Consider the following 21856-nt stretch of genomic DNA (forward strand, 5'->3'; position numbering starts at 1 on the left):
CATTGTAAGAAAAAAAAAAAAACTAAAAACACCCTAAAACATGTTCCTACCCATCCTCTAGACAGTTAGAAAAGTGATTTGGAGTTAGGTGTTCGATTTGGAAGTTGGAAAATAGTTGCAAGATAAAATTAGTACCTAAAAAACATCCTAAAACATGTTCATACCCACCCTAAATCACCTAAAATAGGTTGGAGTTAGGCATTTCAAGTTTGGATGTTGGTAGATAGTTGCGAGATAAAAAAAATATATTACGTAAGAAATATTGCTAAAACATGTGTAAAACCACCCTAAATCAACTCAAACAAGTATCAAAATTATTTGGAGTTAGACGTTCCAAGTTTGAAAGTTGGGAGATAAAAAAGCAGTAGCTAAAGAACTTGTTAAAACTAGTGTATAATCATCCTAAATCGCCTCAAGAATAAAACCGATTTTGAATTAGGAATTTCAATTTTGAAAGTTCGAGTCAATGCACTCTTTAACTTTTTTTGTCCCCCCATATACATTTGAAAACAATCGTTTGCAATAGTTACTCTTGATGGAATTACAAACTTTGAATTTGACACCTGACAAAATTTACGAAATCTTTCACTTTCTACAAACGTAAATGGCAATTCATCTAAACAAGCCAGCATTGTTCTACAATTTCCTTGAGTGAAGGATGCAACCATCAAACTACTTTCAAAATCTCTCTCTCCTTCAACATAATCTTCTGACTTATTTGTATACTTCTTACATTTCTCTATATGTCTTTTTAGATTTGTTGTACCATTTCTCTTGAAATCATAGGCATACATAACCCCACAGTACTTACAAGCAGCCCTAGAATATTCAGGATCACATCCTTCTACTTTAATAAAATGGTCCCATGCTGATGAAGCTGGTTTAATAGGTTTTCTTTTTCCTAACAATCTTACTGGACTAGAACGACTTTGATTTGAAGTCTCATTCGCAAACGATGAAGTCATCCTATGAAAAATAAAATATTATCAAACAACTCCTACTAGAAATGTGAGAACATAAATCTTTCCACACAATTTGCAATTTCGCCTTGAGAAAAGACAATCTAACCAAAAGTGAAACAATTCTTTCCAAGAATCAAGTTAAGATAGATATTGTATTATGAAACCAAGATTAATTATCTTGTGGCCAATCTTATACAAACTTAGGTATGCATACGGTTCGTCCTCCCCTACTTTATCATGATTCATTGTAATTATATCAAATAATAACTCACGGAGAAAACCATAAAATAACCATTAAGACTTATATTTCTCTTAACACATTAACACAAAACAAGCTAACATCTCCATTTCATCCAATTCTTAAATATTATGGATGCCAAGATCAAAACCTTACAATTAAAATAGAAGTTTATTGGTTGATTTAAGCTAAAAATATTATGAATGCTAAGCAAAAGCATTGCTGCCTTCAATATCACTGTTGTTAGAATAAAGAAGAAAATAAAGATTAATGATAGTACCAAATACAAATTTCAATCAAATCAGCAACAGAACTCTTATTTCCTTTTCCAGTTCAAAACATTGCAAACCTCGAAATGAAGCACAAACAGAGCAAAGTGAAGCAATTCAAAAAAAAAAAAAAAACCTTTTGAAATGGAGTAAGAAATCAAAAATCAAATGGGAAAGTCATCTTTGAGAATCCAATATCTACATTTGCTCTGTTGGTTTAAAACAGAGCAAATACAATATCTACGTTCTTATCAAATGGGAAAGTCATCTTTGAGAATCCAACGGGCCGGTCTAAAACACAAGAATCAAGTTGGTTTCATAATACAATATCTACCTGCTTATGATCCCAACAATTGATAGAGCCAAAAATGTATTCCAGAGGTATTTCAGAAGAAAAAAACAGAAATTTTCATGGTCAATATCTACCTTCTTATGATTCCAACATCGATGTTTCAGAAAATATAAACACAGCAAGGTTTCCTATACTATAAAAGTATATAAATGATTACCATTTCTGTGAATATTTTAATTTCACAAAGACAGACAAAACAAAACAAACAACCTTCAAATTGTTCCTTGAAGAGAAAAACTTCACAAGAAATGCAGTAGCCTCATAATCTTCCCACTTCCCAGGATGCAACTTTCGGCAGAAATTAAGCATATGATGAATTTAGACCACCACTTACAGGAAAAACTGTACTACATCATCAAGAAATCAAGAAAAAGAAGAAAAGCTTCAAGATTATCCTACTTTTAATGTCAATGACAGAAGCAAAACTCCCACTACATAAAAATAAGCCCGCCCCAAGAATCTATAAAACATACCCACAACTCTTGTGCTGAGAATAGCATGGTTTTAGCCAGAAATCGACACTCCACTGGCTTGAAAAAGGAGAGGAGGAAGCAAAAGATTCCACAAACTGAAAAACCAATGTTGTCTGTGTTTAAGGTGCTGAACAAAAACAAGGAGGAGGTGGGAAAAAGGAAAAATCAGAGGCGAATAGCAAAAGGGTGGGCAAATACAGGAGTTGTTTATGGGTTGGGTGGAAGGATGCGGGCTTCGAGGAAACATGAGTATCATTGAATCAATTTGTTCAAATTAAAATAAATTTTCTATTTGGGATCACCGAAGAAACATTCAAAAGAAAGGTTAATAAAAATAAGGGCAAAATTGCTAGTTCTGAAGCTTTGATTATGACACTGAAAACATTTAGAAACATGAACTAATGCAGAAACACCATCACTACTAGTCCCATGACACCGTTAATACCGAAATTGCGGCTTGATCTAAATCGACTTCAAACCTTAAACAACGGTTCCAACATATTCATACACCAAGAATAAGGATTAGAAACTCAATATCCAACAACTACAATTAATCCAAAAGGGTTCTACAGTCCCAGTACACAACAAAACATCCTAAAACGCTCTTGATCTTGTTGGACAGCGGATCAAACACTTTGAAATCAAGATGCTATGACCAGAACAGAGTGGGTAATTTAATCTGAAGCCAATAACATCCAAAATGATAATCATATAAACATGGGGTCGATTAAGAAATCAAGATCACCAAAAAAAAAAAAAAAACAGTAAATCCAGAAGAAATTTCAGAAGAAGTCGACGATAAACCTAGAAGAAATTTCAAATAAAAAAAATAAACAAAACCCAGAATAAATTTCAGATCAAACAAACCTTATCGATGCTGACGGACGGACAGGGAAAGAGGGGAACGGCAGACGGTGACCGAACGAAGAAGATGTAATCAAGATATTTGGTTATGTCACTCTCACTAACCTTAACTATTAAGAGCACATATACGATTACATGATACGATTAAAAAAGCTAAGATATGGATTCGTTTAAAAATATATTAATTTTTTATATATTATTTTAATATATATTTAAAAAAAAACGAGAAAATTTCTCTAAAAAAATAAATTATTTGGTTTTAAATTGAAAAAGATTATTCGTCAGATACATAGTATCTGAAAATATTGGTATCTGATACGTGTCTATCATCTCACGTGAAGTATATATATTTCATAACTTAAGCGGATTAGCGAATCGGAGAATCGAACCAGACCTTTGACGATTCGATTTGGTTCAATCTATATTTTAAATAGAATCTGATTCAGTTCGGTTCGATTTCTTACGTCCCAAGTCAAAGCTAAATGAAAGTAGTATTTAATAACGTTAACTAACAATTTTTTATTAAATCGAAGCCACGTGTACATGGATCCCAAGATGATATTGACCATCTTGCTTTTGTTTTCCAAGGGCTATAGGCTAAAGTTTTGGCATGTTAGTTGCCTAGCATTTTGGCCGACAAGGGATTGGGTGCATTTTTTTGTTTGTCACGTAATTACCACGTCATCACTTGCCACGTAACCCCAAATCTAATTAATGTCCACGTGGTTAATATTAATTGGGTAGGTAATAGTAGCAGAAATAATAACAACATCAGCATTTCATGTTAAACTTTAGATTACGTTATTTCCTTAGGAACCCGACACGACATTTAGGTCCTTTGAAAATTAAAATTTAAAATTAAAACTTTATTTATTATTATGTCAAAAAAAAAAAAAAAAAAAAGTCCTCCACGTTATGACTCTTCTTTTTAAGTCTTTTTTCTTCCCTTATTTTTAACTTAAATTCATATTAATTAAGATTTATCTTATTTATTTGCATATGCTATTTTCCACCGACACCAATTCAAATGCCACAAGTATCACCTTCCGTGATTTTAGGACTAATTTTTAACCCTCCTTTTTACTATTCTTTTTTCTTTACAATAAATTATGTCTTCATTTTTAGACTTTGAAATTTGTATCCGATGAGTCGTCAAAATTTCAAATTTGTGTCTATAGTAGATTATTAACTTATTGTGGGAAGATCTTCTAGATAGAAATTTGAAAGTTTATAGTTTCACTAGACAAGTAGACATTGTTAATGTTAAGTTTTGACTAAAGGAAAACGCACTTGTCCTCCACTTGATATCGAACGTAAATTTGTAATTTTTGGGAAGAAATAACTTGCAAAATAAAGAAAAAGAGTTGATGCTTGAGTTAGTAAGAAAATTGTATAATAGATAAGAAGTAAAAATTTTAAGTTACCTCGTGTGGTGCCATGAGGATGTATTTATAGGGGATTTGATATAGGGTTTATCTTGATTAGGGTATGTGCTTCCTGATCCTAAATGAACTAAGTTATCTCTCAAGCCATATGGGTCCCGTCGTGCAGTTAACATGCCTTGTTCATCAAACTTTGAACCTTGCCCTCAACCTCATTCTCAGTCGAGGTCAAGGTCAATTGAGCCAATATTCTTGCTTGGCGCGCTAGGGTTTCATCCCTTAAGGCCTAGCTATGCTAGGTCTCTAGCCATTGGGCTAACATAAGAGGCTCGACCTCACTTGGGTCGAGGCCAACCAAACTAAATTTGTCCTTGGGCCTACCCATTCAGTCTTCTCTTACTCTCCTTTGACTATTTTACCTTTGACTTCATAATCCATGCATAGCAGACATAAAATTCAAATTTATAATCAAATATATCAATTTATTTTTAGAAAATTTGAAAATATCAGCAACGTATTTGACACAAAATTTAAAATTCAAAGAATTATTATATATATAGTTCTATTAGACACAAAGTTCAAAGTTCATGAACTTTTAGACACTTTTGAAACAAGAATCAAACAAAGACAAATTAAAACTTTGCAGTTTAACCTTTTCTAAACTAGTTTATGCACTTATTATTGCTATCGCTACTGCTATGGTTAAATTACAAAATTATATTTTATGTTTGTATCTAATAGGTCTCATAAACTATAAATGTATAAAATATATCTCTAAACTTTTAATTTTGTATCTAATAGATTCATAACATATTCAACATTTTTTTTAAAGAATGAGTTTATTACACATATAATTATATTCGTACTAACAAAATATGAAATATTTAATTTCGTGTCTTATAGATTTATAAATATTTATCTATGGACTTTTAGTAGTGTAAAAATCCTCAAATATGGTACGCACCATGCTACCATACCCATGTCACAATGTTACATTTAATGGGTGAAAGACACATAGCAGAGTAACATCGGAGACACTACTCTAATGAAAAGTCATCAACGTTATTAATTTAAAGAAAAGAAAAAAAATTATATTCCTTATAAACTAATTTTGCTCTAATTTTCAACCCATAGCAAAAAATAGAGGTGATGAGGTAAAGTTTATATATTGTATAGTAAAGTAGTGATGGTTTCATATCTCATAAATAGAAAGTCCTTGCTCATTGCAAAAATATCTTCTATACCTAATTCTACTTCAATCAAATTTGACTTTAAATAGTAGAGTGTGTATTTAATAAACATTATATTGGTATTGTATATCCAAATTTAGTTTGTACATATATATATATAAATATAAATTTATTTATTTAATAATTTTAAGATTGTATTTCGATTGTTTATTCTCAATAATTGAAATTGGGTTACATATCTTAATTCGATATTAAAAAACAAATAAAAGTATATTTTATACATCAACGTTTTATTCTTTCTTAAAACAGATATTTGAACGAATAACCAAAATAACTCAAATCAACTCAATCCAGATATTTCATGATTAGTTACATTACTTAATTAAAGTTATTTGAGTTGAAAAAAATCACTACCCAAATAATCAAGTTGGGTTTAAAATATGTCACAATCCGATTGGATGGAGTCCATGAACACCTATAAAAATTATAGATAAATTATCTCAAAGTTTTGAGATATTCTCCTAATTAAAAATAAAATTATATATATGTAGACTCAACGAATTAGAATTGTACTTTGTATAATATTAAGACATGGTTGTGACTATGAACAATTAAATATAAATATTGAAAATATTGCACTTTCATATTTAAAAATACTATCTATTTAGATATGAATAAAATGATTATCGACAATGTGAAAATAAAATTCTAACCTAAATTTAGATCCATTTGGATTGATTTGAGGAAAAAATATTGTAGTTTTTTTTTTTTTAATTTTTACCCAAATTATTTTAATAAAAACTGTTTAAAATAAAATTTGAATGTAATTCAAAAATCATTTTAAGTGGTTGTTAAATACATCAATTTTTTTAAATGACTTATTTTTAAAATTAACACTTAAAAAATTAATCCAAATACGCCTTTAATTTACAATTATCAACTTTGATTTTCATGTCCATATCATTCATATTTCGAAGTTGAAATGATCTTATTCACGCAAAGTTGTTCTATTTTACTTCATAATTTGTAAAACATTATTTTTTGTATTTTTACCTTTTTAAATTTATTTTAATTTCATATTTGAATTTCAAATTTATTTTACCTTTCTAAACTTTTTTAAAATAATCATTTTGTTCCATATTATGTTATTTTTACTACAATAGAATTGCCTTATCCAATAATTATCTTTCAACTTATTTGATTTGCCGTTAAAAAAAATTGTCTGATTTGAAATTATAGTAGTATACGTAATTAAAACTACATCATTAACTTGTTAAAACTAAACTAAAAATAAAATTCAAATTCAAAATATTTAATATAATAAAAAATTTGAAGATTCAAATCATAGACCATATATGTTTTAAAAGTTCAGAAAAATAACTCCTAAGGAAGTCCATTTAATATGTGGGATCAGAATCTGCACTCGAATGGGTGAAAAATTCCTGATTAGACAGAAAAGGGAGGAGGGAGCGGAAATAAAAAAAATTTCCATTAACTAAACACGGACGAGACCAGGATTATATTCTCTGGCCTATTGTGTGCGCGTGTGATTATATATATAATTTTTTATTTGATATTTATATTTCTTATTGAGTAGAGATTATGATATATTGTTGCAATACTTAAATTTCAATTTTTAGAAATTATGAAAATTAAACATTTTGATCATATAGTTGTTATTTATGAGTGAAATATTAAACATTCAAATGGGAAAAATTTTCCGGGGAACTTGATTCCCACGAATTTTCTATGGAGAATCCCCATCCTGATCCCCATGCGGAATTTCGCGGGATGAAAAATGATGTGAGTAGTGGGGATAGAGTATGTAGAAGTCATCCTTAGTCCTATCCTGTCCGGTCAAAATTTTATATACATATATATACATATAAAACGTGTACGTATATATATATATATATAATTTTGACGTTTTGTGAACAAGTTTTTGAACAATTTAGAGGAAATAAAAATATATATATGTATGATTCAATAACAAAATTTACCATTATAGCCTTTTTGCCGCCTCTATTTACAAGCATGAGGGCCATTATTCCCTCTGAAACACAACATGAAGTTGCATTAGCAGCACATAGATTGTAAGCAGAGAAAAACATTCTTTGGTACCCTTTCTTTAGAAAACTTTTATTTTTATTATTATTATAATACATATATATTTTTTTGTGGAGTTCCTTATTATTAATTTTATTGGTAGGGAAATATGATAGTGGTAGAAGGTGAGGGTGGGAGCCAGAGATATGTGTGTCAAGTTTAATACCCACACATAAATTTCAAATTTGTACTATGTTCACTTTCATTCAAATGTAAAATCAGATTTCCTTCTTTCTTCTTTTATCTTTATATCTTTATATCCATTTTACTTTATTTAATATCATTTATTTTCTCAACTGTTTGATTGATTGATTATATACATTCAGTTCAAAAAGAAACATTTCAATTTTTAGTTATATTCCCAAAATAAGAATAAGTTTTCAAATACCTTCCTTTTCAACCCTTGACTTTGTATAACAAAAACCACTTAAGCAAAAGAAATATTTATAATCTTGATTTTAAAAATATATATATTTTTTCAAATCGAAGAAATAAAATTTTGAGGTTAAGGGCTAATCTTTTGGATTTTAGCAATTGTATACATGAAACCCAGTTAATTTTTAAGGAAAATTTATCTATTCAATCTCCAAAATTTGAAGAATTAATGTGCTTGGTCCCTAAATTATTTAATTATATCATTTGAGTCCTCAAATTTTTTAAAAATAGATTTAAAAGAACAGTGAAAGTAATTTTTATTATTAAAAGTTATGACATATTTTAAATTAAAAATATTAATTTAACAAATTATATCTTCGCTCTTAATTTTATTGATAAAATTGTGTAGATTCGAGCATATCTCTTTTCAAATGTCCATATATATATATATATGATATAATATAACTCCTGTAAAATAATATTAATCTCTTCGTTGGTTTTATTCCAAACTACATCCTTGTATCAATCATTAGTTTTTCTTCCATTTTATTTATTCATTAGGACACATTATCCATATGATGACTATTTTTTTTTTTTATTTTTTTAAAATCAAATTTAATTCTAAAAGAATTGTATGATTTACTACATGATAACAACTAAGGTAACGGTGAATTTTGGATCACGGTAAAAGAATAAAAAAAAATGTTTTTAACAATTAAAAATAATATGTGATACTTTCACCTGAAAAGTTAGAGCATTTTATTAATTAATTCTTTTCTTGAAATTTTCCTTAAAAGTTTTTCTTCTAATAATCATTTTGTTTTTACTTTCTTCTTTCAGAGATAAATTTCTAAATAGTACATACGTGTCGTTTTTTTTATTTTTACTTTTATTACTTTTTAAAAATATTGCTAAAATATGGAAACTAGTAGAAAGTTGGTGAATGTTGTCAAATGCAAGGCTCAAATCCCATGGAAGGACCTAAGCCCATAGAGTATCAACAGGAGGCATAAGGGAGTGCACATCCCAAAAGAGAGATATCAACGTCTTGGTTTGGGTCAACCATTCAAGTTAGTGAACATATACCAATCAGAAAATAACCGAGTCAAATCCGTACTTGTACCCTGCAACCTTGAGCGCTAGAAACTGTTAAGGATGCCAACACAGCCAGCCACGTCATCAAAAGGAAATCCACTCAACAGCTCCGTCAGCAACGCAAGACTTCATAAATTACAGTCTTACCTCTTTACCAAAAGAATAAGATGGTTACAACAAGTGTCTAACAATTTTGTTTGTTGTCGAGTTATTCTTGCATTCCCAAATTAGGGATTCCATGTTGTATAAATAGAATACCTATGTACATTTTAAAACACAAGAAAATATAAGGGAAAGGTTGGCATGCCATTGTCGTGTACCTTATGCATTATCGTCTACCTAGCTAAAACTGTCGTTTACTTTTGTTTGATACTATCGTCTACCTCTTGACATTATCATCTACACGACACCGTCTATCACTTTACGCTATCGTCTACCTCTTGACGTTATCGTCTACACGACATCGTCTATCTCTTGACCTTATCGTCTACCTCCTTCAGACGTTATCATTTACCTCCTCTAAACGCTATCGTCTACCTTCTTTAAATGCTATCGTCTACCGCTTGACACTATCGTCTACTTGTTGCCGTTATCATTTACCTTTTGACCACTATCATTTACCGTCCCGTCATATACCTCTTCAAACGAAAACTTCACACTTTAACTTGGTATCAGAGCTCACAATGATAAACGTCAATCAAGGAAACCTGGGAACCACTCTTGGCACAACCAACTTCAGCGGCCCACCCTTAAAATAACTCTTCAATCAGATAACTTCCATCAAACTTGATCGCAACAATTTCCTTCTATGGAAAAATTTGGCGCTTCCAATCCTTTGGAGCTTAGCCGACTCGAAGGGCACTTGACCGGACAAAAAGTTTTGTTCCCCAATATTTTTGCAACCTGCAGTCGGTGAGAGCATATCGACTAGATCGACTAGAGTAGGAGCTACTCCGCGCAGCGCAGAAGGAAGCTCCGGCAGTGGTGCTTCCAGCTCGTCGACAACAATTGAGGTAAATCCTCAATATGAAGTGTGGATGGTTGTAGATCAACTCTTCCTAGGCTAGCTATATAACTCTATGACACCAGAAATTGCCATTCGAGTGATGGGATGTGAATGTGCAAGGGATCTGTAGACCAGTATTCAACAACTCTTTGGTGTTCAGTCCAGGGCTGAAGAGGATTATCTGAGACATGTTTTTTCAAACAACCAGAAAAGGTAATTTGAAAATGGAAGAGTACCTTCGAACTATGAAAAATGATGCTGACAATCTTGAGCAAGCTGGTAGTCCAGTGCCACCAAGAGCTCTTATTTACAAGTGCTACTAGAACTTGATGAAGAGTACAATGCATCTTGGCCACGATCCAAGGGAGAGCGGACATGTCATGGCTTGATATGCAATCGAAAATTCTCCTGTATGAAAGAAGATTGGAACATCAGTCAAACCAAAAGACGACAGTAGGCTTCAACCAAGTCAGTAATGCATCAGTGAATATGACAAATACTAGACATGTCAACCAAAATAGTATGACCAATAGCAGCAACCAGTCTACTGGGGGAGGAAACCCGAGGTGGTGGTGGCCATGGCAGAGGTCAAGGCAGGAGAAGAAACAATAACAAACCTGTGTGCCAAGTTTGTGGATAGGTAGGACACATAGCATTTTACTGCTTCAACAGGTATAACAGAGATTTTGTTCCCAATTGTCCTCAAAACAAGGGACAACCCTTCCTCAACAACTAGACAAAAAACACACAACCTCATCCAACAACCCTAGCCACTGCTTATGGAAGTAATCCCTTTTTGACAAGACAAGAGAACATGACTGATGAAAATTGGTATGCTAACAGTGGTGCCTTCAATCATGTTACCTCAGACTTCAACAATCTTGGCAACCCGACTGAATACTCAGGTACTGAAGCAGTCATTGTAGTTAATGGTAATACTCTAGAAATTTCTCATGATGGAACTGCATGTCTGTCTAGTGATGCCTGCAATTTGAAATTAAATGATATGCTATGTGTTCCTGCCATAGTAAAAAATTTGGTCAGTATATCTAAGCTAACAAAAGATAATAACGTGTTTATTGAATTTCACACTGATTACTGTCTTGTTAAGGATAAGGGTACGGGACAAACAGTAATGAAGGAAGTGCTTAAAGATGGACTGTATTAGTTAGAAGGTGCAGAAGTCAGCTCGAAGTCAGTAGGAAACAGAGTACCATCGCAGCTAGTGCACAAGAATAAAGATCTGTCTGCTCTTAGCATATCTTCAAAGCATAGGGTGTCTAAGGTTACATGGCATAGAATACTTGGCCATCCTTCGTAAAAAACACTAGAATTTATTATCAAAGGCTATAATCTCCCTATGTTATATAATGAAGAGCTCAATTTTTGTGATTCTTGTAGCTATGGAAAATCGCACTTTTTAGTCTTCACTAACTCTAACTCGAGAGCATCTGCAACCTTTGAACTTATACATACTGATTTGTGGGGTCCATCTCCTCTCCTGTCTAAAGATGGGTACAAGTATTATGCTATCTTTGTTGATGACCACAGCAGGTACACATGGATTTATCCCCTGAGGTTAAAAATTGACACTCTTGCAGCTTTTCAACACTTTCTCACCATGATACAAACTCAGTTCAATACACTGATCAAGTCTCTACAGTCGGATAATGGTGGAGAAATTGTCAAGATACAAAAAGTTTGTCATCAACATGGCATTGCCTCCAGGTATACCTGTCCATATACGTTAGCACAAAATGGAAGGGCTGAGAGGAAGCACAAACACATAGTGGAGACAAGGCAAACCCTACTAGCCCAAGCACATCTTCCCTTACATCATTGGTGGGATGCTTTCTTATACTCAACTCTGCTGATTAATGGTCTTCCCACTTCTGTCCTAAATGGACAGTCTCCAATGAAAGTGATGTTAAAAAAAGAAGCTCAAGTTTGAGAAGCTTCGAATATTTGGGTGTGCATGTTTCCCCTACTTGAGACCATACAGTTCACATAAGTTGAGCTATCACACAGAGAAGTGCATCTACCTCGGCCCTGCTTGTGAATCACAAAGGCTACAAAAGCCTCAACCCCAATGGTAGGTTGTTCATCTCTTGGCATGTTGTGTTTGATGAAACTGATTTTCCTTGTCAGGTGTCTTCTTCAGCTTGCAGACCGGCCAAGCAAGCAGTTACCGTCAACCCGATTTCCTGGATGCCCCTCAGTTAGAACACACCGCACAGTGACTCTATGCCCTCTACGTCTACAACCTCACCCTCACCAATTATCAGAACAACCCACACCCAATCACCAACTGATAACTCTACAAACANCCTCACCAATTATCAGAACAACCCACACCCAATCACCAACTGATAACTCTACAAACAACCCAACCTTCTCACCTCCCTCTTCTAATCGTCTACCCACCAATTGTTTACCCGACGATCGTTTACCCTCTTCGTCTAGTATCCAACCCACTGATCGCCTACCCACTAGCTGCTTACCTAGTTATCGTTTACCCAACGATCGTTCACCTACCAATTGTTTACCCAACGATTGTTTACCTTCATCGTGTAATGTCCAGCCCACCGATCGTCTAGCCACCAATAGTTTACCCAACGATCATTTACCTAGCACTCGCTTACCGATCGTGTACCCATCGATCATTTACCTACCAATTGTTTACAACCTAATTGTTTACCCAGTGATCGTTTACCCACCAATCGTTTACCTCCTGACCCACCATCATCTACTACCCAACCCACCGATCGTTTACCTTTGTCGTCCATTGCCAAGTCTTCACCCAATATTGTCCCACACCCTATACCCGTATCTACTCATCCCATAATTACCCGAGAAAAGGCAGGCATCTTCAAATCTAAAATACTGTCCTCTCAAACCCACAAAGATTGGTCCCTAACCGAACCTACACGAGTCACTGATGCACTCAAAATCATGAAGTGGACCAAAGTTATGAGTGATAAATTTCAAGTACTGATGAAAAATCAGACATGGACTTTAGTTCCTCCGTCACCATTGATGAACATTGTTAGGAATAAGTGGGTATTCATAATCAAACGGAGTCCTAATGACTCCATTCTACACTACAAGTCACGACTCGTAGAAAAAGGCTTCCATCAAAACCCGGGCATTGATTTCTTCGAGACATTTAGTCTAGTGGTAAAGGCGTCCACCATCCAGATCATCATTAGCCTTGTTGTATCCAAAGGGTGGCAACTGAGACAGTTAGATTTCAATAATGCCTTCCTTAACGAAGTCCTCGATGAAGAAGTTTACATGTGCCAACCGCAAGGATTTGTTCATCCTCAACTACCAAATCATGTCTGTCGCTTATACAAGGCCATATGTGGCCTCAAACAAGCACCAAAGGCCTGGAACAACAAACTAAAGACAACATTATGTAGCTGGGGCTTTCAGAATACTAAGTCTGATACATCTCTCTCATATATCAGAGCACTTTTGCCTTGATACTCTTACTGGTATATGTTGATGATGTAATTATCACTGACACCGATCCACAGGTAATCAACAAGTTTGTAACAACCTTAGACTCCAAGTTTGCTCTAAAGGATCTTGGCCAACTCCATTACTTCCTTGGAGTCCAACTGCACACTGTCGCAAATTGAGTTATACTGAATCAGGAAAAATATGTCGAGGACCTATTCCACCGCCTTGACCTTGGAGATTTAAAACTGGCACCCTCTCCGAGTGTTCTAGACAAGCAACTTTCCATCTCTGATGGCACTCCTCTTGACAATCTCTATATCTATCGGAGCACGATTGGTGCCCTACAGTACTTAACCACCACGAGACCTGACATTACATATGCGGTTAATCATCTAAGTCAGTACTTAAAGCAACCTATGGACGTTCACTGGAAAGCGGTGAAGAGGGTACTAAGATATGTAAGTGGCACTCGACACTTTGGCCTCTACATTCAACATGGGTCTGACCTGTCTGTTTCGGCCTTCTTCGATGCCAATTGGTAGCCAACATAGTCGATCGAAAACCAGTTGCTGCTTATTCCATGTTTCTTGGTGGTAATCTTATCTCCTGGTCCTCAAAGAAACAATTTGTCATAGCCCGGTCCAGCATGGAGTCTGAATACAGAGTGGTTGTTCATGCCTCTGCAGAAATCATCTGGGTGAAACAACTGCTGTCTGAGATTGGTGTTAAATAGAAGTTGGCTCTAGTCCTGTGGTGTGACAACCTCAGCATCGGTGCTCTAGCCAACAATCTGGTGTTTCATGCGCAGACCAAGCACATTGAGATCGAAATTCACTTCATTCGCGATCAAGTCCTCAATGATCAGCTTGATGTTCATTATGTACCATCCTTCGACCAAATCGCGGACTGCCTCATCAAGACCTTAACACACTCACAGTTTTTTCACCTTCGATCCAAACTCGGTGTAGTAGAACTACCCTCTCGTTTGAGGGAGGATGTTAAGGATGCCAATACAACCAGCCATGTCACCAAAGGGAAATCCACTCAGCAGCTCCGTCAGTAGTGCAAGACTTTGTAAATTATGGTCTTACCTCTTTACTAAAAGAATAGGATGGTTACAACAAGTGTCTAACCATTTTTTTTTTTTTGTTGAGTTATTCTTGTATTCCCAAATTAGGGATTCCATGTTGTATAAATAGAACACCTATGTACATTTCAAAACACAAGAAAATATAAAGGAAAAGTTGGCATGCCACTATCGTGTACCTTCTGCATTATCGTCTACCTAGCTAAAACTGTCATTTACCTTTATTTGATACTATCGTCTACCTCTTGACGTTATCGTCTACATGACATCGTTTATTACTTGACGCTATCGTCTCCCTCCTTTAAATACTATTGTCTACCTCTTGACGTTATCGTCTACACAACATCGTATATCTCCTGACGCTATCATTTACCTCCTTCAGACGTTATTGTTTACCTCCTCTAAACGCTATCATCTATCACTTGACGCTATCGTCTACCTCCTTTAAATGCTATCGTCTACCACTTAACACTATCGTCTACTTGTTGGCGTTATCGTCTACCTTTTGACTACTATTGTTTACCATCCCGTCGTATGCCTCTTCAAACGACAACTTCACACTTTAATTGAAACATCCTTGACACCATAGCCATTACACATAGCTAGATGCATATTTTAGAAGACAAGCTTATAAATAGTCTTATTCGACCCCCCTAAATGAGAGAGTAAGTAATAAGAAAAGACCAAACATTACTTTTTTTTTAAGCTAAATTAGCCACTTATTGAACTAACTCAAGCATTAAAAAAAAAATAGTCAACTTGACACTACATAAATGTGAGGATCTCTTAAGCAAGTCAACTCGAAATATCTCGAAACCACACTAGAGAGAAGCAAGTCAAAGATCAAGTCTATCAGAGCCCCGTAGATGAGATCTTAAGCACAAACACTAACAAAAGTAATGAGTGGTTTTTAGTAATTACTTTTGTTTTTAAATGTGCTTAAAATTTATTTTGAATAGATTAAAGTAAAAGAAATTTTATCGAGGAAACCCACTCTAATAATTAATAATTATAAAACTAAATTATTATACTAAAATATATTTAAGAGACGTTAAAATGAATGTAATTCAATTGATACAATATTTGAACTATCATTTTCGAAGTTTGATTTGATTTCCTAACCCAACGTCAGCGTTTAAAGTACTTAAAACAAAAAATATGAGTTTGGATGCATTCATTTTATTAGACAACTTTCATAAGTGACAACGTATGACAAGTGACCACGTATTATATGATAAAGTCAAGAAAAATGCCCAATGTGGAGTCCATGTAATTAATGAATTTGAATGCCATTAATATTAATTATAAAACCTTCTCCAAATAATATAAACAATAATAATGACGAAACCAACTAATTTTCAATGAAACCTTTTCAAAGTTGGACTGAGTGGACGAGAATTTACATATTACATATAGATTTTTATTTATTAAGATATTCAGATATATAGCATTAATTATACTATCACTTGTAAAAATAACAAACGGGAAGATTCTTTTGAATTATGATAAATAATGTATTTTTTTATAATCTTAAAATGTCCTCAACAATATATTGTATTACACCGTAATTAAATTTTGATATTTTTATATTATAGTGATCTTCATATATTATAGCCTATAAAATCTTCCCTATTTGTTTGTGTCTTGAGATAATATAAAATATTTGTTTTTAAATCTCATTTTATCTCAATTTTTGGTTTCCTTTGATATCTCAAATTACTAAAAAAATCTCCCTCTACTTTCTTTCCCAAAGTTATTGCCTAAATACTTTTTGAAAACTTCAGGAGTTGATTTTCTTAGAGTACGATCATGTTACATTTTCATGCTCTGGATAATTCTACGCCAATTCTTTTTTAAATATCAACGAAAATCGTGATTGTGAGAAGTATTTGATCTTCTTAATCGATTTCTACAAATTAGGATTGAAGTTGTTGTTGTGATTCTTCGACGTATAAATATCTTATCACGTTTTGCACTCATCGTCCTTAGAGATTTAGATGAAGAAACAAACCTTTCTAGATGAACTTATCGACAAGACAAAATGCGATGGAAGCTTGACGAAAATAGAGATGGTGAATTTGAAATCGGAGGATGAAGAGGAAGAGAAACAATTAATAGGTAATTGTTTTTTTATTCTCAACAATTTCAGTCTCTTGTTTCACAAAACTATCAATTGTATCCACTAAGTAGTCATTATTTTTTTTCTTTTATTCATCATTTTTTCTTCAACAACATATTAAAATTACAATGTATAATTAACTAATGAATAATGATTTTGAAAATTCAATTATTGACTTCTTTTTTTTTGTTGCTCTTTTGTTATTTGCTTATTTCTTTTCCTTTTATGAGTATCGTTTTAATAAACCTCTATTAAGGAAGAGAAAAAATGGGCTATATAGCACCATTTTTATAAGGTGTAATGCAATTATTTGCTTCTTTCTTTTATTTTTTCACTTTTTAAAATTGGTATCAAAATCTTTCTTTTGAAACTTCACTCTCTCCAATTGTCATTTATCCTTTCTTCTTCTTTTTTTTCTTTAATATTATGTTATTTTCAAAATATCACTTTATCTAAATTTTTTGTTTTTCCTATTTAATTTTTGTTTGTTTTTTTTTTTTCATTATCATAAAACTCGTTGATGATTTGTTATATTTGATCGAGAAAATGTGTTATTATTTATAATTTGGAACTAAGTATCGTTCATCCATCATTTTCTGTGCAAGTATTTATATAGAGCCTAAGTTCTAGATTATAAATATATAGTAATTATATTCACATATATTGTTGTCATATAGGAGCTATTATTATTACATTTGTGGTATGTTCCAATTAGTATACTACGGGAAAACAATCGGGAGAGGTTTGATCCATTTTCTATATTAAAATTTGGATAATTTCTATATAAATAATGAGTTTCTTTTTAGCTTTTGATTTGTTGTGCATTATCTTTTTTTTTTTTTTTTTTACCATTTAATTAAGATTTGGTTAGTTAGTAACAATCTAATCGAGAGGAATGATTTTTTTTTTTTGTAAGCATTAACAGAGAACATAAGCTATGGAAGATGAAACCTAATATATGGAAAATGAGGGTATTTATGACCTTCACAAATTATTAATGAATTAATTAATTATTTTACCATTTTTGTATTTTTCAAAACTTAAAATCAGTTTTTCATATCTTCAAATAAAATTTAAAAATTGTCATTCTCCCATTTCTATTTCTCCATTTTTTTTCAAGTCTAATAATATCTGACCTAAAAGTAATCTAGAATGTTAGGAGAGAAATAATTTAAAGGAAAATAACGTAGTCTTATTTCCGATTTTAAATCTATTTTTTTTCAAATTTTAATTTAATTTTTATTTAGTCTATAACTTTCAAAAGGTTAAATATTTACTTTTGAGTTTTGAATTAAAGTTTTTCGTCCTTATGTTTCAATATTTGATATTTTTACCATCATATTTTCACTAATATTTTCCTTTTGGTCCTTTGCAATTGCATGTCCACTTCTAGTTAATAATTAATTTAAAATCTAATTAATTTTAATAGTGATAGAACTATTGAAAATAATTTAATTCCCTTAAATAAATTAATATAAATGAATATAAAAAATCAATGGTGTAATTCAAGAAAAATCAAGAGTAAAAATGTAAATCTTGAAAATTACAAATACTAGATGGAAATAAAACTCAAGATTCACTATAAAGATGTTATATTTTTACATCTAAAGATCAACGAAATTAAACACGAAAACTCAAAATAAAAGTATAAATCTAACCAAATGAAAACTATATTAAAAATTAAGTGACCAAGACAATATTTTTTTCTAGTACTTTATTCAAGTAATTATTTTTTTTTATGGGAATTTGAATCCTCCAACTTATAAGAGAAAGTAGTGCATATCAATTACGGGGTGTTTTAGCAATTCGATGTTTGGCCCACCAACTTTAAATGTCGGTGGAGTTGAGTAGGTATATTTTACCAATTCACCTCAACTCTCAATTCTTATAATCTTTTCAATGGTTCTACCCATTGGACACTATCGGCAACTATATCCATCATGCTCCAAGAACTAACTTTGGACTCCGACAACCACCTCCAATGACAACTCTGACGACCAACTCTCATGGCTACCTTCGTGCGATCAACTTCGACGACTAATTCTGGGCTCCGACAACCACCTCCAATGACCCAACTCCGATAACCACCTTTGCGCAACCAACTCCGACGACCAAAAGAAAAAAAATTAGGAATTAAAAGTTTTGATTTCTCTTTGGTTTCTCATTTTATTTAGCCATATTTCTTCAAGAAATGGCTAATTGTTGTTTATTACCAAAAAAGAAAGAAAGAAAGAAAGAAAAGAAAAACTTTAAAAATTAAAAGAAAAAATTACAATCATATTTTATTCAAAGATTGGTAGAATTATTGAATAAAAAAGTTTCAAAACAAAAATAGTAATGATAAAAGCAGTTTTTTTGGCCCTGTTTGGTATTCATTTTGTTTTTTGTATTTTTATCTTTTTTTAAAAATTAAGTCCATATCGTCTACATTTCTTACCATGGTTTGTTTCTTAAGTACAATGGTTGAATTCTTAGCTAAATTCTAAAAACAAAAACAACTTTTTTAAAACCACTTTTTGTAGTTTTCAGAATTTAGTGGATTTTTAAATCATTGGTGAAAAGTAGATAATAAAGGAAGAAAATTGGAGATGGAAGTAGTGTTCGTATACTTAATTTTTAAAAACAAAACAAAAAATAAAATGGTTAACTTAGATATATGAACTCAGTTAGGCACCCCAAACACAGACATATAAACTTAGATTAAATAACTCTGCACTCCAAACATTGATATATGAACTCTACAAATATATGAGCTCCACATACATATGAACTTCAGACATCATATCTCAATTTAGCGCCTAAAAAAGCTCCCATGTTGTGCTAATTTTGATAATTTGTACCTAATTTTAAATAGAATTAGATGAAAATATAGATACAATGCATTAAACGAGAGTCTCGATTGATATAATTATTAGTTTAGGATTTTAATAAAGACAACAAGACGTGTAAAATTTTATTGACAAATGTGGATCAAATAAATATTCATCTCTATAAGCATTTCTTTGACGTTTTACATATGTATTTACTTGACATTGATATACTGCCATCCATATTGAACTTGATTGACTATAAATAAGCGTCAATATATGCATGTAATTTTGTGACGTTTAGAAGGGCCACGATTAAAGCATTTTTTTTAGTATTGATTAAAGTATTATTGACACTATAAACCTGTCATTATTACGATTTTGTGACAAATTCGCAATGACAATATAAAGATTTAGTTGATAGAAAATTCAACTGTGGATAATTTATTGGCAATGATAAATTGTCATAAAAAAATTTACTATTACAAATAATGTCAATAATTACTTATTGTTGACTTGATTGAAAAAATTACAAAATAACTAATAATAACTGATTTTAGATGTGTCATTGATATGCTTTTCCCCGACCCTCAATTCAATAATCGAAGAAAAAAAAGTTAATGAATGTGTTTTTGACCATTTTTAAGTATAGAAATCTACTTTTTTTTTTTCTTCCAAAACACCTATTTTTGTTGTAGTGCCAGCGATAGTATTAAATTTTCATAGATATTTTCATATTATCATGGATTAAACCATCCACATGAGAGGTGAATTGATATTTTCATTATATAGTAAATAAAATTCACGAAAGAGAAAAAATAAACATCAAAATATTAGTGATATAAATAACATGTCAACTTATTTAAAAATCATAAAATATTTATTTACTAATTTATGTTTATTTTATGAATCTTTATTTTTATAATATTTCTAGAAATATCAATTGAAATCGACATTTTGTCACTATTTTCATCAAAATTTTCGTAAAATTATAATCTTAATATTTCTATCGACATCAACATTTTAAATCTTGATACCTTTATATATTTCAAAATTGTGCATAGAATATTAGTAAATTTTAAAATTTCAAAATGTTTCAAAGAAGTCCCGAAAGAATCTATAGGTACAACAAAACAATGTTTTTGGGTTGTCGGAAATTTTTTTATTGGGCTCACATTCTTTTCCAAATTTCAACATTATTTCTTTAAAATATTTATGAAACAAAATACCAATTTCAACATTGTAAGACACACACAATCTCAACAAAGCTAAGCCCTCATGATTCCAATCAAACTTCATAGGTTAAGTCCAACACATTTTATTCCTTAAAAAAAAAAAAAAAAAAAAAACTTTGTATTAACATATATTTGGTCGGTGAATCTCTAATTCACAATAATTATTAAATATAATATATAAAATAATAAGTTTCACATGCATTATGTTTTCATACTCCACTTAATACTAAAAATAATAATTTTATATTTAATTACTGAATATTAATTTATTTATTTCTTAAAATTACACTTTAACATTATTTAACTAGTATACTTAATTTTGTGTTTAATCGTCATTATCATTGCCATCGTCAAGAGTTTGTTTTGATTTATGAACTTTATAGTAATGCTAAATTTTCAATGTATCTATAAAACTGATCTTCTAAACATCGTCATGAAATTGAAATTTGATGGTAAGAATAAAAGTAAACATTATTGAAAAGTTTGAGAATGAAACCAAAACATTTATAGCTATATGAAATAATATAATAGATTTAATAAAAGATAGGGATGAAGAAAATTGAAATGAAAAAAGGTAACAAAAGATTCCCTATTACAGGCTAAGCATTTTCATAAATAAAATAATTGAAATGGTGTCACGTCAAGCTTTGTTAATTAAGTCAAAATATTTTCCATGCACAATGGCCACGGCTGCTCCCATAACCTATTTCCAAATATATCTATCAATGCAATTTCTTCTTTTGACTCGTAAATAAAGAAACTAAATAACTAATCACATTTAATTTAGGAAAAAGAGAAAAGAAAAAAATTAAATAATTACAGTCTGGCGGG

At 31.7% G+C, this 21856-nt stretch overlaps 1 long non-coding RNA gene across 1 annotated transcript; it reads right to left on the reverse strand.

Annotated features, from left to right (window-relative positions):
* Positions 1-647: 647 nt before the first annotated feature.
* LOC120087615 lies at positions 648-3312 on the reverse strand. Its single transcript, XR_005484631.1, has 2 exons — positions 3162-3312; positions 648-2973 (listed from the first exon to the last, which is right to left on the reverse strand). It is a non-coding gene; the product is annotated as an uncharacterized LOC120087615 (long non-coding RNA).
* Positions 3313-21856: the final 18544 nt, after the last annotated feature.

This window comes from Benincasa hispida, chromosome 10 (assembly GCF_009727055.1).
Source record: "Benincasa hispida cultivar B227 chromosome 10, ASM972705v1, whole genome shotgun sequence".
NCBI lineage: Eukaryota > Viridiplantae > Streptophyta > Magnoliopsida > Cucurbitales > Cucurbitaceae > Benincasa > Benincasa hispida.